The sequence below is a fragment of the Lichenostomus cassidix genome, chromosome 8 (assembly GCF_008360975.1).
Source record: "Lichenostomus cassidix isolate B80296 chromosome 8, HeHo_3.0, whole genome shotgun sequence".
Lineage (NCBI taxonomy): Eukaryota > Metazoa > Chordata > Aves > Passeriformes > Meliphagidae > Lichenostomus > Lichenostomus cassidix.
Genome location: NC_139489.1, coordinates 24,816,894 through 24,834,535, shown reverse-complemented (window position 1 = coordinate 24,834,535; position 17,642 = coordinate 24,816,894). Strand labels below are relative to the sequence as shown.

At 50.0% G+C, this 17,642-nt stretch overlaps 1 protein-coding gene across 2 annotated transcripts in view; it reads left to right on the top strand.

Annotated features, from left to right (window-relative positions):
• PBX1 (PBX homeobox 1) overlaps positions 1–17,642 on the top strand; it is a 129,005-nt gene that overhangs the window by 83,708 nt on the left and 27,655 nt on the right. The gene's annotated exons all lie outside the window — the stretch shown is intronic.

Below are 17,642 nucleotides of genomic sequence, written 5' to 3'. Positions count from 1 at the left end.
TTTCCGTGTCCATGCGAATCCTTCAGCTGGGGAGAGCGTGTTTTGGAGCCCAGGAGGGGATGTGTATCAGCAGTAATCAGATTGAGCCTGCAGGGAGGGCAGGCAGGGGGTGAAGCAGGGGCTCCCCGATGCGATTCCTGGGGGCAGGCAAGGGGAAGCAGAGATGAAGGCGGACCATCCAGGGGCTGCATTGCCAGCTAGCGTCTGCTGGATTTCCACCTTCCCAGCATCCCAGCGCTCGACTGATGCCACCCTGATTAGGGCCTGAGACCTTGCAGTGCTCATTAGTTATTTCAGCAGGACCCAGCGCCTCCCTGCACCATCCCACCCGGCCCTAGCCACTCCGCTGCCATCCGCCTCCAGGCTGGCTGTGGCCTGCTTAAGCCCCAAATCAAGATAATTCCCATTATCAGGAGCATCTCTGGGGGCAGGAGAAGGGACACCACGCCGCTGCCGGTGTCCGCATGGCCCAGCTTCGCCGGTCGGGAGCCGGGGGTGCGCGGGGGAAGCACGCTCCGGTGAGCGAGGCGGGGAAGCCAGCCGGCGCTCCGGCTGTCAGCTCCGCTCAGCCCGCCTGTCAGGCACAGGGATGCGGAGGCCCTCATTGCTTTAATTGACACCTTCCTCTGGCATCCCACGCTCGGCCGTCCCAGCCCCATCCTTCCTTTCATCTTCCTTCTCCTCTCCGGGAGGAAGCTGGGGTGTGGTCCAGCCCTCTTCCTTGCTCCCGAGCCCCTGGATCCGAGGTTGGGGGAGAAGGGAGGAAACCAAGGGCTGGACCTTGAATCAGGATGGGTTCATTGGGCCAGCATCTCTCGCGTGACAGTTCGGTGCATGCTGATGTTTCCAAATGTTGGAGCATCCCCTGAGGATTTCCTTGCCCCTTTCCTTTTCCAAGGCACTGCAGAAATGTCTTGGGGCAGCACTTTTGGGTGATTGCTGCCCATGGAAGGACCAGAGCCTGAAGACCCATAGGATTTCTGGTCATGCTTTGTTGTTTTGGAAACAACTCAATGCGCTCATCAGCGGGAAGGAACAAGGGCTGGTTGCTCTGTAGAGCATGTTCTGGCTGTGCTGCAAGGCCTTGTGAAGCCCAAAGGAGGGGAGGAAAGATTGGGGTGGAGGGCCTGGTGGGATGGCTTCATCTTCCCCAGTCATATCCGATGCAGGTCACACCCAACTCATTAGGGTGACCTGCTGAAGGCTGGGAGAGTTGGCCACTTTCTGGGCCAGGAGTGGGGCAGATGGCCATGAGATGCTGGTGGTTTGGGCCTGGTGTCCCTTTCCTGGAGGGGACAGCAAAGGCATCTTCTCTCTGCTAAATGAACAGGAAGCAGCAGAGCTCATGTCCATCAGGAGCTGCAGGCACAGCCTGTGACTCCACTTGAGCAGGACAAAGGCTTCCTCTAGAAAGTTGCTGTTTAGTAGGAAGTACCTGTGTGGAAAATGCCATCTCAGAGGCTCCAGGTGCAATGGATGCATTAGTTCTGAGAAAACTGAGGCATGCAATGCCTGGAACTGATGCTCGGACCACCTATGATGGCAGTCACCTGTGTGAGGTGTGTGGCAATGAGTCCTGTCCCATCCTTTTCCGCAGCTTTACCTTGGCCTCTCTGGTTCCCCACGACTTGCCTATCCCAGACAGCAGACAGGCTCCACAGCTGGTTCTTCTGTTGAATGGAGGCTTCGGAAAGCTTTGCTGGGACCATGGTTGGCCCTGCAAGGACCAGCCCCTTCTCCTTGCCTGTGCCTGCTGGGAGCCTGTCATGCAAATAAAAACTGTGCCACTCTTCCCCGTTTGTCCTCACTGGGGGGTCTTGTGAACTGAGGCACCTCCAGCATTCATCCCAGGTGGCCAGTGCAAGCAACAGGGAGAGATCTCCTGTGGACTGCTCCGTCTTTGCTCCCTGTATTAAAGTTGGGAGCCCTTTGATGTCTGCCTTTGCAGCTCGGATTCTGCCAGGAGGCTTAGAGCAGCCTGTGTAATTAGCCCAGAAAAATGCCGCTTTCATGTGGGTCGGGAGACCCAAGCGGAGAAGAGATTTCCAAGGGCTTTGTTCTGCTGCAGGGAAATGTTCAGGCTTTGGTGGGTTTCGACAGAGCTCTTCTCACCCTTCCCTTTTTCTCCTACTGTGGGGTGGAGCTCAGGGTTTTGGCAGGGAAAGCACACGTGGCAAGCTGCTGCTCCACAGGAGATGGGCCCTTTGGTGCTGGGCTGGGGTTTGGGTATGTGCAGAAACATCTTGCACTTGAGCAAAGGATCAGCCAGAGCCGTGCTCCAGCTGGCCCAGGGGAGGAGAAAAAACAACCCAGATATTGCAGGATTGCTTCCCACAGCTTCAGTTTTCTTCCTTATTTGCCCTAAGAAGCATTCGAGGCAGGCACGGCTCTCCCAAGCCCTGGTGATCCCTGCCTGCAGGCATTGCTGCTGCACCAGTGCAGGGGTGTAAATCAGAGGGGTGTAAATCAGAGCAAGGTGATCCCTTGCTGGCAGTGGGTTTGTGCTCTTGAGTGGCTCTCAAGACAGTGTTTGCCAGGGGTGGGTGGTTGTCAAGGATGGCGGGTTTGCTGTCCTGCCAGGGTGGTGAAAGCCACCATGACTGTGCTGTGATTCTGGACATTTTTTCTTGCACCACGAGTTTGCTGAAACACAGGAGAGCCTTTGGGTTGCCTTGGCACAACAGGTTGCAGTTTTCAGCCTCACCTTTTACTTGCCTTTCCATCTGCCCTTAAATCAGCTGTGACAGATCCATGGCAAACAGGCCATGGGCTTTCCTCTTGCTTTCAGTGTGGGTAGGTCACCTCACTACACCATTGCTTCATTCTGGATGGCCCTGGATCAGTCCAAGAAGCATCTTCCTGCAGCTGCTGCCACCCAGGATGTGCCTTTGCCCATTTCCTGCTTTTTTTTTTTTTTTTTTTTGGTTCGTTGGTTGGGGGTTTTTTTGTTTTATTTTTTGGGGTTTTTTTTTGTTTTGAGGGAGGCCAGCACATTGCTTTTCACATCAGATTGCAGCAGGATGAGCAAAGAGGGCCCAGAGATGCTCTAGCAGGAAAGGCGGCGATGTTCTCCTGCTCTAGGAAGAGGATACGTTGGCAAAGTGGTTTTCAGGATCCCAAGGACTTGGCTTGGGAACATACATGTATCAAGGTGATGGTGGGGGAGTGCTCTGTTCTTCCCCATGTGGCAGGATGTCCCCACTTATAAAGCAGCAGAAGGCACAGACATACTGAAAACTGAGCAGTGAATAGATTTTGTTTTCTCCCCTGGGACTTAAAGTAGCCCCAACCCACCCCACCCAACAAACCCAAAGCCAACAGATAATTGCATTTCTCCTCAAACCAGGGCTGTGCCATCTGCTGTGGCCATGGGCAGAGGTCTTACCTTCTCCTGGTTATTTCTCATGTATCTCTTACTTAAAGACCTTGTGCCATGTTCCTGCCTAGAAGGGAGCCGTGGGGTCTCCCTGGGGATCCCCCTCCTCTTCTTGGGTCTAATTTCTTTCAGCTTTTACTTGAGGATGAATAAACACAATGGAGCCCCCTGCACATGGGGTCCTGGCACAGTGCGTGTGAACGTATAGGGTGCAGGTTATATATGGGATTATGGTATTTAGATCACATTAATGAGCATACAGGAGAGCAGGGAAAATGGATCATTTATGGTTACGATCTGGCTACTGTCAAAATAGGGTGTTATTTTGACGGTTGCTTTGTCTTTGCTCTCCGAGCAGTATGAAGGTAGTTTCTTAGCAACAAAACTGTGTTCGCAAACAACACCGGTGAAAAACAACCCCCCAGAAAATAAGGAGGCAGCCTTAAAAGCACTGCTGCTGTGTGTGTCCCCTGACCATGCAGCATCCATTCATTAAGTGCAGAATGCCCTGCTGGACAGCAGGTGTTCCTCCATGATCATGGTGTCATGCCAGGACTGCCCTGCTCCCTGCTGGGGTGGGTTGCCTGGGGTATGAGCACAGTTCCTGTTGCAGAAGGGTAAACTGAGGCAGTTTTGGAAGAGTGTTACGGGGTGGTCCTTAGGTGACATGGGGGGGTTTGAGCTTCTGCTGAGTGCTGCTTGCCACGTGGCAGCTGGCAGGCGCTGCCTCGGACCTTTCTTGGTCAAGGTCTTCTCCAGGGTCTCGTCCCTGCATTTCAGATGGATTCCAGAAGGAGGGAGGGAGGGAGCTGCCTGCAAGCCATTTTGGCAGCGGTTCTCCCATGCAATTTGGAGTGTGTCTCCTTTGAAGGAGGCGCTGGGCCTGGTGTCTGTGCTGACGTTGGAGTCCATGAGAGCAAGCGGTTCCTCCAGCCAAGTATCTGCCAGGCTGTGTCGGGAGAACTTTTATCATTTCTGTCACAGACATCACAACTCGCTTGTCTTACCATACATCTTCCTAAATGTGACAGAATATTCAGCTGTTATTAATTGAATACTCTCTAATTTAACTGCTTAGCAGGACGGAGAGCGACTGGTTTGTCTCAGCACCGAGAGCTGCTGTCGGGCATGCAGGAGGTTTTGGGGTGTGGAGAAGTTATTTGGGGAGTGAAATTGAGCTTTTTTTAGTATCTCCCCCACTGCCATCTTGCATGGGCCTGATCCTCATCCTGCCAGGGAGGGGCTCCAGCATCTGCCATGGCTTCTGGTCCTGGGGCACATGGCCAAGCCCAGGGTGGAAATGCTGAGGACTTTGCTGCTTCTCCATCCCACCTGAAGTTAGAGAGGAAGGGACATCCCAGGAGCATGGCCAGGAGCTGGTGGTGCTCCCTGGCTGCCTAGGATGGAAGGGTAACTTGGACTGACTTGTCCCAGTCTCCATTCAGGTGGGTAAATCCCTTCTTCTCTGTGGAGCTGCTAGAAGCTCTAGTGTTCTCCTTGATGGAGTCACATGCCCATCCTGGCCTGGCCATCCCCTTGGTCGCTGGCACATCCCAGTTAGGACTCCATGTCTTCTTCCTCTTGCTCCTTTACATCCAGAAGTGCCAGAGATGTTCCCAGATGCAGGCTGGATGTCATGTTAGAGCTGCTGAGAAGCTGGGATCCTTCAGAGGATGTGGGAGGCAGCTCTCCTTGCTCTCACCTGGCCAGCGGGTGGGGGGTGACCTGTCCCCTCCAGCCTTCCCAGCCCTGTGCCTCTTTGCACACACACGTGCTCACATCTCTCTGCTGCTCTCCCAGAAAGTTCAAACCCAGAGTCAAGTTTATTGTTTCTATCTCGTTTATTTTAAGTATAGTTTTACACTTTATTATATGCTGTGACATCTTAAATGGAGCCTGTCACTCTATCTTGACTACTGCTAGGGGCTACAGCCACTTACTGTGTCAGGCTTTTCGGCAGCCCTGATTAACGATATCAAAACGAATGGATCCCAGTACAGGCACAAGCACGAAAATCAAGGGGTGATTTGCATACTCAAATTGTGCAACACATCAAAAGGCTGCAGCCCGTGCAGGTATTGCACTAGCACAGCCCAGGATGCACATTCCTGCTGCCCTGCATCCCTGTGAGCAGGACCTGGACGTGCTGGTAAGTGCTGTGCACACCTACATCTATTTATGCAGTGTCTCCAACCAAAAGGAAAAGCCTTGCCCTTTTTTTCCAGGAGTTTTGTCATCTCCCTGGACAACATATCAATTAGGATAGCTAAATGGAATAATATTTTTTTTTCTCGTGTGTCTGTTGGGATATGTGGCAGAATTACCCATGCAAATGCTTTTTTTTTCTGGAAAGTAACATTTTGTTAGGTTAATTCATGCACTGGAGAAACAAACTTTCTGTTCTTCCAGTCCAATATCCACTTACAAGTCAGGTTTTTGTAACCCTGTCATTGAAATGCGAGGTAGCCTACAGTAATTTGAATATTTCATTCTGCCGGCTGCTAATGCACTCTGCATTACAGATGGTACTTGCTCCATCCTTCTGGACTGGGTTCAATTATAAATGAAAGTAGGGAGCTGAGATTTGTCTTTTTGTCTGTGCTTAGTTGGAATAACACAATAAAGCTTGATGGGTAAGAATTCCTCAAGCTGCCTCTTCTTTGCCTGCGACGTCTCCGGTGTAGCTTTCTTCTCTCGATAGCGGATCCTACTTGCCTTTCAAGTTGAGCTTGGAGTATTTGAGTTGGCAGTGGTCGGGTTTTCCACAAGGAGTTTTTGGCTCAGATGTCCCCCTTTTTGGAAGTGCTTGGTTCAATCTTCTTTCTGGCTATTTATTTATCTGTCAGGCTCTGTGTCCCCTTTTGCATCCCAGGCTGGGAATGGTGGTAGGAGAACCTGTTTAGGCTGGGGAAGAAGGGTTATGCATGGCTTCTGTGGTGGTGGGGACACTGCTGGGGTGGTGGGGTCATCTTCCCTCCCAGTGTGTCCCTGTTGACAGGGTCCTCTCTGGTCCACAGCCACAGAGAAGCAGTGGGGATGCAGAACAGCCCTCCTCCATCCCAGGGTTGCTGCCATGGACTCTTCCCAGAGGCCTGAGGAATAAAAGGGCCCGTAGAGATCCAAAGAAAACATTTACCTCTGCTTGGTGATTAACAAAAAGGGGGGTTGGAAGCCTCCAGCCCAGCTGCACGGGGGCTCTCTATTACATACAGATGCCTTTTGCGAGCTCCTTGGCCATCCCGGCTGGTAAAAGCAATATTGCCGAGGGAGTCAGAGGAGGTGAGGGCAGGGCTTTCAATTTGGTTTTACATTTACAAGGACCAGATGGCCTCGCTGGAGATGATCTTTGATCTGGGACGCAGCCGGAGTTGGGCAAAGATTTTTTTTTTCTTGCTCCCTTTTTAATCTCCTCACTGGTTCTGGCGGGGCCTCTCTCGCAGGAGCAGGGGGAGCTGTGTGTCCGTCTGTCTGGCCCATGGGGCTGGGTGTGAGGCCCCTGTGCCCTTGGGGATGGGTGAGCTCGCTGGTGGAGCCCTGAGCGGGGTTGTCCGAGGTGGAAGGCTGAGCCGGATCCCGTTACACCACCACCCCACAGCACGGAAATCTGCGTCAACAGCCTCTCGCATGGAACATAATTAAACACACACAGGCGCCTCGAAATGGGAATGCCACTAATTGATTATTTTCAGTTTTTTTCCCTACTTTTTTCTGGTGTCTCTCACCATCCCAGCAGCGCGGACGTGTGGGGGCTCTCTCCTCCTGTCTTGCCTTGCCAGTTTTGAGTTTCTTTCTTCCCCCCACATGTTTTGAATGGAGCGGGAGCGAAGGCAGCCGATCCTATTTCACAAGCGCTTGGACTTGCAGCACTCTCCCTCCTGTCCAAACAGATCGTTTACAGAAGGGGCCTCTATTTAAAGAAGGAACTGAACGTTCAGAGCTGTTTTCTGGCCTTAAAACGCTGCCGACCGGCTGTTGCCTCTCAAAGAGTCGGGCTTTGTCTGGCGCGCTCGAGGACCGGGTTTGACGCCAGGCTCAGCAGGTCGGCGCGGTGGCGCGAGGGACTGAGCATCGTGCAAAAAATGTGCTCCTTTGTTTGCTGCTGTCGTTGGATTGCAGCAGAGCTGGGTTTGGGATGGCATCTTAGCCACGGGAGCTTGGTGGAGTGTCTGGGCTTGGGCAAATGTCACCTCACTGTGGTGGTGTGGGTGGGACAAGCTTGGAAACCAAGCAAATGGAAGAGGAGGATTCAGGTGGGTTATGGTGGGATCAGTGTATGGCATGGAGAGAGAGACCTAGAATCATAGAATCATTTAGGTTAGAAAAGGCCTTCAGGATCATCAAGTCCATCTGTTAACCCAGCACTGCCAACTCCACCACTAAACCCTGCCCCCTAGAGCCACATCTAAATACCACCAGGGATGGTGACTCCACCACTGACCCTGTGTGTAAGGGAAGTCTGCAAGGCATTAAAAGGAACATGTAGTTCTGGAGAGTTTTGGTACTTCAAAACCACACAGGGATGACATGCATACAGGCTCCAGGGAGGCTGGCTCTGGTTCTGTCACCTTTGTAACATTTCTAACATTGAAAGGAGTACCTGAAATTGTCCAGTGCTGGATATGTTGGCATTTAAATGGATGCAACAAGAGTTGGGGTGGGATTTCTGTACCTCTGGTTATGGTTGCTTCTTGTGCTTTGCACTTGAGCTATCCTCATATCCTCATTTTAGTTTTTTTGTGGGGACAGCTTTGATTGCCTGCTACCATGGCTAGGAAGAGGTGACTGTGTGGAGGGATGGTTTCTAATAGTTCTGGAACAGGAGACCCTGTCTGTCAGAGATCAGCCATGTCCAGCCTCCACAAGGCAGAGACCGTGGACCATGGCTGAACCTCAGAGGAGACTGTCACCAATGGTAGCACTTCTGACCCACTCATATGCAGCAGTCTCCCCTTTGCCAGGGCAGTAGTTTTCCTACTGCAAAACCCATCTCTGAGGTTTTACCCTGGGTGGAGAATCCTTGCTTTTTTTCATTCTCCTGTGTTTCCCTCTTGTTTTCATGCCAAATATATATATATATATATGTATATATTTTTATTATAATATATATAATATATAAGGCAGCACTGAGGCTGCCTTCAAGTGAGCAGAAGCGTGACAAGGGCTACACTCAGCTCTTGGGATGCATCAGAAGGTTGCTACTGGAAATGGGAAGGTGGTTCTGAGTGGAGAGTGTGCCTGTAAATGGGGGGCAGGGAGGTCCCTTGGCAGTGAAGGGACAGATGTGACCACAGGGCACTCAGCAGTGGGAGCAGTTCCATGTCTGTCCCCAGCTTTTGTAAAGATGTCTGTCGTGGTTCTGTGCTGCCCACTTTGGGAGAGAGAAAGGGAGGGAAGAGTGAATTCCCTGCAGTGGCTTGGCTCCAAGACCTGGAAAATGTCTCCTGTATTGCACAAAGTCCTGAATGTAGCCCATGGCAAGGCCATCAACTTGGCAGCAGAGTGGCAGCACTCTTGGAAGTGTAATGGGCAGCAGTTTGCCTTCAGAGTATTTAGCAAACCTGAGCCTTGAGTGGGACAGTGCCATCTGATGAGCTCCAAGCCAGCTTTCCTTGGATGGAGTCTCGTGGGTCATGTTTTTTGAAGGATGGCAGGAGAAGGGATTCTGAAATGAAATTTTTCAGCCTGGGCTTCTGCCAGTCTTTTCACTTATGACTTTCCTGCCCCATCCACTGTGTGCATCGAGCAGCCGTTTGCAGTGTGTCCAGGGGAGATGACCTTTGGAGAGGGGAGTAGGCTGGAAAGGCAGCTTCCTTCTAGGGGAAAACCTCTCTTTGTTTGTTCTTGGGTATCAGGGCTTGGCCTAGGGCAGTCGAAGTGGGACCCTTGTCCTCAGAGGAGCTCTGGAGGCCCCAGCTTCTCATTAACAGATTCAGCTCATTCAAAGAACCCATTTCTTTTCAGCAAGGAGAATTCATATGCAAAGCACTGCGCAGATCCCAGCCCAACTCCCCCTTCAGAGGAGGGGGCTTATGGCTGGACCTGACCTGGGAGCAATCCCAGCCTTTGTCTGCTGATTTGTTCCTGCAGGGCTTAGGCAGCCCCAAGCCCACACCATGCTCCAGGCTGGGATGTGGCTCCAGGCATGAGGAGTGTCAGATCCTCCTCATTTCCTGGAGAGACGACGATGGCTTGCTCTGTCCCTCAGTGACCATTTGTTCTCTTGGGTGCAAGACTTGGGTCCATCTCCTAAACTCCACCAGGAAAAGGTGAAGTCCTGGCACAGGTGCTCTTAGAGGGACTGAAGTTTTTCTCCACGGTTTATGTTTCTCCCCTGAGCCAGGCCAGCCCATGGTCAATCAGCTGGGTCACATCTGCTCCAGTCTGGCCCAGCAGCAGAGCAGTGCTGAACCTCACTCTGCTTTCCTGTAACTCCTGCTACTGCTGCTCTGAGCTGCTGGAGGTTGGTCCTGGCCGTGGTGGGGTGGAGGAGGCTGGATGGCCACGCACCATCTCTCCCTTACAGTGTGGTCAATGCAGCTGGAGAGTTTGAGATGTGCTGGGTTTGCCCATGCAGATAAGGGATTGATTATGATTCAAGCCTGTGACTGGAGCCTGCTAATCCTGCCGTGCTTCAGGAAAGGGAAAACTGCTTTGTGAGATAAGAGTGTGGGATTGCTCCAGCCAGCTTCAGCATTGCTCCCCAGCATCAGCCTGCTTCCTGGCCAGACCATGAGCCTGGCCTTAGGATTTGTGAGGTGCCCAGTGGCATGGGGATGGGACCTGGGTGTGGCCAAAATTTATCTGTGCTCTTCCAAGGACAGAGTGTGCCAGTAAGGCAGCGTTGAGCCCTCTGAGCCCAGAGTTTGGCTCTGGGGTGATGAGTTGTTCTCAGTGTGTTATTGGGTTCTCAGTGTTCTCAGTGTGTTATTGGGGGAACCTGATGTGCTTAATTAGGTGGAGCTGTGAGAGTTTGTGCTTTGTGGGACACAGCAGAGGCAGGCTTGAAGCTGGGGTGAGTGCAGGGGAGGAGGGGGTTTTTCCACTGGTTGGGTGTTTGGCTCTGGTTGCCTTGTTTTTAATGTTTGGAAGCATTTCCAGCCTGTTTTCTGCTGCTAAACCCTCTGCTCAATGATCTGTGTGTGGTTCAAGAGGTGCTACCTGTGCCCAAATATCAGCTTTGAAAATTCCAGCTGGGACTCCTGCTGCCAAAGCCCACCAGCCTGCAGCAAAGCATCCACGAGGAAACATGGCTTTGGCATCAGGACTGTAAAGAGAAAACCAGAAAATTTTAAAATTTGATCCACAATGTTTCACTCAACCAGAACCTAGCAATAACTGGACATGTGGGTCCAGTGTGAGAAGTTTCTATACCAGGCTCAGTTACTAGCCATGAGCTAAACTGGTCAGCAGGAGCAGGATACAGGGAAGGGCTGGAAAGACAAGCTCATCTGTGTTCATTCAGCTTCCCCATGGAGTCACATTTCACAGAGAATCTGGTTTTCAGTAATCACAGCAACATTGTGCCCTTTTTTTGTGGCTATTTTCGATCATTGTCCAATTTAGGGGGGATATTTTTTTCACAAAATATGTTAGTAATAATTTTCCAGATCTTTTGATCGTTTTGCTGCCAGATCCTCGCTTGCTATGGCAACTCATTTGGCATTTGGGATAGGGTTAGGAGAAAACTGGTGCAGACTCTTTGCCAGCACTATGAAATAAGTGTCTCTCTTCTGCAGCTTCCGTGGCACATGCAAGCTGCATCCTCCTGAAGTGATGGAGAGCTGCTGCTGGGAGCTGAGAAACTTTCTGGCATGTGATAAATTCCCTTCTCCTGTTTCCCACACCCCAAAGTTGAGGTTTGAGGGGAATTCAGCATTTTTTTTTTTTTAATTTACATTGGATTCAGCAAATGATATGGACATCACCCCTGAAAAATGGGAAGTTACTGTTATTTAAAGTTACATTTTAATGCAGTTTGATTGCTTTGAAATTGACCCAAATTTTTATTTTTTTTAAAAAGAGAGAAAAAATTGATAAAATGAAGTGGGAGGAGATTTCATTTTTCATTCAGGGAACATTTTTGATTGATCTGAATTTGAGTTGTGATGCAAATTTCCATACTGGTGGTGGGTAGGAGGGAGCTGGGGGATGTGCTGCTGCCCTGAGCATCTGATGCTTCTATTGTTGGACATGGCCTTGCTTGGTTGTCCAGTTGGGCTTGTTGGCCATGGCTGGAGTTGACCTCCAGGGCTACACAGACCATTACTCTGAACTGATGTGACTTGCTCCTGTCTCTGTGGGAGTATCCTGTCACAGTTTTGTGGACTAAAGGAACACTTCTTCACCTTTAAAAGCATCTCTCTGCTTTGTTTCCAGAGAGCCCTGAAGGACATTCCTGTGTTGGGAGAGGAGGTGGGTTTATGATGATCCAGAGTGGCTTTGCAGTGCTTATGGGTTGGGTACAAGCCTCTCTCTTGATTTGTTGCTGGGAGTTTTGGTTTATTTTGGCTTTAGGCAGTGAAATTTGGTGGCCGAAACGGCCCATTGGTTTCACAGAGTTTCTCCTTTTTCTGGGAAATAAATAAATAAGTAGATGCACAAAAAACCATTTTGCCAGCTGAATTTTTCCATGCCTCATCTCACGGCAGCCTGTTTTGGAAAATCTGAGCAAAAATCTGTTCATCCATTTGTAAGTTTTGGAAAGGTTGAAGTGAGGAGGGGAACTTTAATGTCAATTGTAAGAAAAAAAAAAACATTAGCTCCTCTTAATTCCTGCTCCCTGGAAGGGCGTGTGTCTGTGTATTTAGAAATTCCAGCTTCTGTTTATGTTGGAAATAGGTAAATGCATTTTGATGCTGATCTTCTCAGTGGCTTTACGTAAACATGGTGAATATATCCAACCAGGGTTTAGAACTCCAGTGATTACTTGGCACTGAAGTGCTCCACCTTTGTTACAAAGATTGTGATTCCCATTTAAGGTGGGCACTGTGTGCTTTGCCAAGAAGGCATTTCTGTTGTGTCATGTGGACCTTTGGCCTGGCAGTGAGAAGACACAGCTAGGGATGCTTTAGTAATCCTCCACAAAGCTCTGAGACTTTTTGTCTTCTGAGTGTTGGATATTGAAGGCAACTTTGTGTTGAAAGAGAGCAGCCTGAGGGTGGTGAGGCCCTGGCACAGAGTGCCCAGAGAAGCTATGGCTGCCCCATCCCTGGAAGTGTTCAAGGCCAGGTTGGATGTGGCTTGGAGCTACCTGGGATGGTGGAATGAGATGATCTTTAAGATCCCTTCCAACCCAAACCATTCCAGGATTCTGTGATAAGAACTAAGACACTGGATTTTCCTTGGTGTGGGGGATTTGCTGTTGCAGAACAAAGTAGTCTGCAAATACAGTTGGATAGGAAAAAAACCCCAGGAATTTAGGTAGATTCATGGAGTCTGGGGACTTTTCTGCACAAAGAAAGTTTGGGAAGAGCATCGTGGATCAGCCAAGGAAGCAAACCCCAGTTCTCCTGGTTTGGTTGTGACTACACATACAAGTATGAGGAAGACACAGTCCCTGAATGTGTAACTGTCCTCAGGCATGAGGCAGGTGAGAGTATTCTTGTCCCAAGTTCAATTCTTTTTGGTTCTCAGCCTTCACAAATGTAGTCTCAGGCTCCAGGGAATACTGAGATAGATTTAAAATAAGGTGTTTAGATACTGGTTTTGTTAGGAGGAGCATTTGCTGACATTGCAGCTGTCCCTGTGTTTGCTGGCTGTTTAGACCTGGAGCTGTGAAAAAATATGTTTAAAGAAAGCAGCATTTTCCAGTGAGCTCGTGTAACTCCTGAAGCTGGGTCTCCCCAGGCAAATGTTTCCAATGCTAAATCCCAGAAAGCTGGAAGATGTTCCAGGTGTGTTTCAAAGCCAGCTGTGTGCTGCCTGGGTGTGTGCAGGAGTTTTGGAGTTCCCAGGGAGGAGCTGCCATGCCTTTCTTGTCTGTACCACCCTCAGAGGCAGCCACTGGTCCAGGAAAGGATTTGGGCTGCACCTCGGTGCATGGGTTGGGTGTTGTTGGGGCAGATGGTGGGGAAGAAGGCATCTCACCCACTTGAGGCCATGCAAGAGTATAGTGAGAGCAGCCAGAAGAGCTCCACTAGCGCTGGACATCTCTGGTTTCCCCATGAGAAAGTCACACCAAAGTGCCCTCACAGCCTGACAGAGGACTTGTCTGTCCGCCTCTCCTGAAACTCCGTTGTTGGGTGGGTTGTTCCCCCCTCCCAGTACATCTTAGGCACAGTGGAGGCAGGAAAGAAAACCCTTCTGAAAATCACAACGTAATTGCTCCCATCTGCTCCGGCACTGCTTCCCATTTCTGCCTGCCAGGATGCTTGTCTCCGATGCTAAGCAGCACATTATTTTCGATAAGTTGCAATCATTTACTTGAAATCTCCTTCTCCTTTAAAATGTCCCCCTGGAAAGGCAATTCAGCAAGTTGGGAATGGGCAGAAACAACCATGAAAAAACTCATCCAGAAGCAGCCGAGCTCGGGTGGGAGGGCGAGCGCTCCTCCCGAACTCATTAAAACCACCCAGCAGGTTTCTTTGTAGGGTGGGTTTGTTTAAACGCCCAGCCACTGGGTCCAGCCCTTGGCTGGTGGTGTCAGCAAATGGGGCTGCAGAGGAACTGCCAGCTCATGTCATCAGAGGGAATCTTAACCAGGCAGTCACAGAAATTGCACAGGACCATGGTTTTGACTGCTGAAGTCAGCAGAGAAAGAGCTGTGCTGGCTCTGGGGCACCCATTCCTTCACTGTCACAACCTGGGTTGGCATCATGTCTTAACACCACACTCTGTACCCTCTTGTGAGGGGATATATCCCGTGCTGGGAGTCTAGCTTGGACAGCCCCCTGCTTCCCACATCTTGAGGACTCTGACCACAGTAGGATAAATTGCCCTTTCTAGAAGAAAGATGGAGCTTGAAGGTCCTTTGCTGTTGTCACTGCTGAGCCACAGTCTCCTGTAAGCTTCTGCCATCACCCCCAGCATGTTTGATTGCCTTTGTGATGTAGTTCTGTCTGTGTTGTCTTCACACCTCTAATTTGGAGGGTTTGGAAGGGGTGAAGGGGAAAGAGTTGCTAAGTGGAGGTATTTTAGATTTGGAGAAGGGAGGTGTGTGCTCAGCTCCTAAGTTTTCCAGATTCCTTTGGAAGAATACTCCCAGGAAAAGGGAGTAAATAAGGTAGGGGATGGTGGCATGGAGTACCAGAGGAGTCTAATACTGTCCTGTGTGGGTTTCTTAGGTGTCTGCACAGCCCCAGACGATCCCTAGGGTGCTGTCCTTTCCAAAGGTGTCTGGCAAGGGCAGTTTCTCCTGCCCTGTGCCCGTCACCCTTGGCTGTCCCTCAGGCTGTGTGACCTCAGGGGACACCAGGTGCCACGGTGTGGGGCCATGTGGGGTGCTGGCTGCACATCTCACTTGAGCATGGGGCTGGCTGCTCTGCAGGTGCTCCTTGGAGATGTTGGTGGGAAGCATCTTAGAGCATCTGGAAGCTTTGGTGGCTCAAGGCAGTTTCCATCCCATGTCCCTGAATTGCAGGGCAGGCGAGGAGCCAAAGAGCTATTTTTGGCTTTGTCATCTCACCTGCTTCTCTGAGGTCAGTCCTGCTGCCACTCTCCATGTCCTGCACTGCAGCCACACCACCGAGCCAGCCCAGGCCTGGGACGTGTTGAGGTCCTCTGAACCCTGGTGGCTGTGATCCCTTCCTCAGGAGGGAGAAGGAGCGAGTGTGTGAGCTGGGAGCCATTTTCCAGCTGCTGGAAGGGGTCTCTGTGACCCTGGTGGTAACTATGACCAGACCACAGGCTGGTGGCTCCATGGTCCCCAGCTGCTCCCACTGCTGCCATCAGAGATGGTGACCCTGTGACAGCCATGCTCCTCAGATCTGCTCCGTGACCAGCCAGGCAGTGCAAGCGGGGACAGGGCACAGGTTTGCTTTTAAGATGCACCCTATATATATATATATATGACACACGCACACACACATATATATAAATATATATTTGCGTGTGTATATATTTACATATAAAAACGCATTTTGATCAGCAGGGGACCTGGGCGAGGGCTGAGCACCATCTAGTGGCAACTGCCACTGCTCCAGAGGCTGCCGAGCCAGCAGGAAAGCAGCCAAGGACAGAAAGTCTTGCAGGAATTTTCCTCCCCCCAGCTGCCAGTCGCTATTTTTCTTTTTTTGTCCTTCCCTTTTTTCCCCCTTTTTCAATCAGGAGCAGCAAATGGGGGACGTGTGGATCCCTGCATGCCTGTAGCCCCTTGGACCACTGAGGATCATTTTGCTTCATTTATTCTGTTTTAATTTGGTGGGAGAGCAGGGTTCTTTTGCTGTCAGCTGCCCAGGCACTACAGGTCGGGTGCTGCCTGGCTCATCCCAAACCCCCCAGCCAGCAGAGCCTCATCCCAGCACAGGGGACAGTTTGGAGGGTCAGAGCTGCCAAGGAGCCCAACACCCCAGGCATCCTGGCAGGAGCTGTGTCAGAGCTGGGTCCAGCACTAGGAAGATAAAAAAGGAGCTTTTAAATAATCATTTTGTCTTCTCCTCGGCTGAGCACAGCCTTTCAGGGATAAATAAGCAGCATCAGTCCTGCTTAGACACATTGGCCTTTCCATTTATTTACTCCCATGCGTTATTCTGAGTGAGCAGCCAAGCCCAGGCTGGCTCTGGTCCCTGGCTGGGTTCAGGGTTCTCCTCTGGGGGACACAAGTGTCCCCATCAGATGCTGGGAGTGCACCCACCCAGCGGGTGCTGGTCTGTGCGTGTGGCACAGGAATAAAGCTCCCGGGAATATACAGCACTTTTCATCAGGAAGCAGCTCTCAAAACATAAACTAATTAATCACTCGTGCCTACCTGTCAGGTCAATGATTCCTGAGATTTTTAATCTAAAAATATTTCCCTTTTGAAATCCAGATGTGCCTGTTTTGGCAACTCCGCTTTTGATTTGTTTATTTGAGGTGTTTTTTAATATTTTTTTTATTTTTAACCTGTGTTGCTTTCCTTTTGTATTTGGGCTTTTGATGTGCTTTAATTGACTGAGGTTTTTTTTTTTTGGTCCTGAAAGAATAGGAATTTATTCTCTTTATTTTCGTGCAAGTCTCTCTCCCTGCTGCAGCCTGTCAATTTTCCTCTTCTCTTTCTAAGGAATTTGGCTACTTTTGCCTCATATTTCAGTTTATGGACCGTAGACCCCAAACCATTTTCTTGATGAAATCTGTCCTCTCCCCTTGGATCTATTCATTGTGGCTGGGTGCCATGGGAAGCCTCCCATGGTGGGGGGAGATGCTGGTCCTGTCTCCTGAGGGCTCAGCTTCAAATTTGGCACTCTGCCCTCATTCCTCCATATAGAAACGATCCTCCCTAGCGTGGAATTATTTATTATTAGTTCCAGTTTTACTGTACTTGGGCTTTTTTCTGCCTGCCTTCCTACCTTTGTTGACAGTGCATATTTTAATCACAAAAATGCCAATAAATGCATGAATGAATAAATGATCCAAATGTATGAATAAAATAAAATCAAATGAATGAATGAAATGTCCTGAAAATAGTAATTTCAGTAGGCTTTGAGGCTTTAAAAAAAAAGCTCTTTTTAGTGTTAACCAAACCTCTCAACAGGGTCTTTTCCTTCAACGTTATACAGAAAATAGCTGTATCTGTAACTTACTGCAGACCATGCATGGTGGTTGCTGGGGTTTTTAGCTACTCTAGTTTTACTTCTTGTTACCAACTGATTTTCCACTGCCTTTTTTATTTTGTTTTAAACGACAGGGAGAATCGCTTGCTCTTGTTTGTGCCGTGGACTGGGGGGATGTCAGATTCCTCTCAGGTGTCAGCGGCACGGCTTTAGCAAAATCCACACAGCATTTCCCAGCTCTGGATGTGCAAAGAGTGTGTGCTCTCATGGGTTGTGTATGCTCAGAGCCCCTGTGCCAGATGAGATGGGGAAATACGATTGTTTAATCCTAGGAAATGCCTTTTTTATTTGCTCATCAGGGATTTATTTTATTTGTCACTTATTATGCAGCCGTGCATGTGAAAATCTCAAGTTATCATTCTGTGATCAAACGCAGACCGTGGAGGGGGACAAGGGGGAGCACATAGGCACCTCAGTTTTTCAGACCTGGGACATCCCAAGTAGCTGGGATGCTCCCATGTTGTTTTTCCAGGAAAGCCCTCACAGGGGAAGAACTTCTACTTGGAGCAGTAATTGAGGTG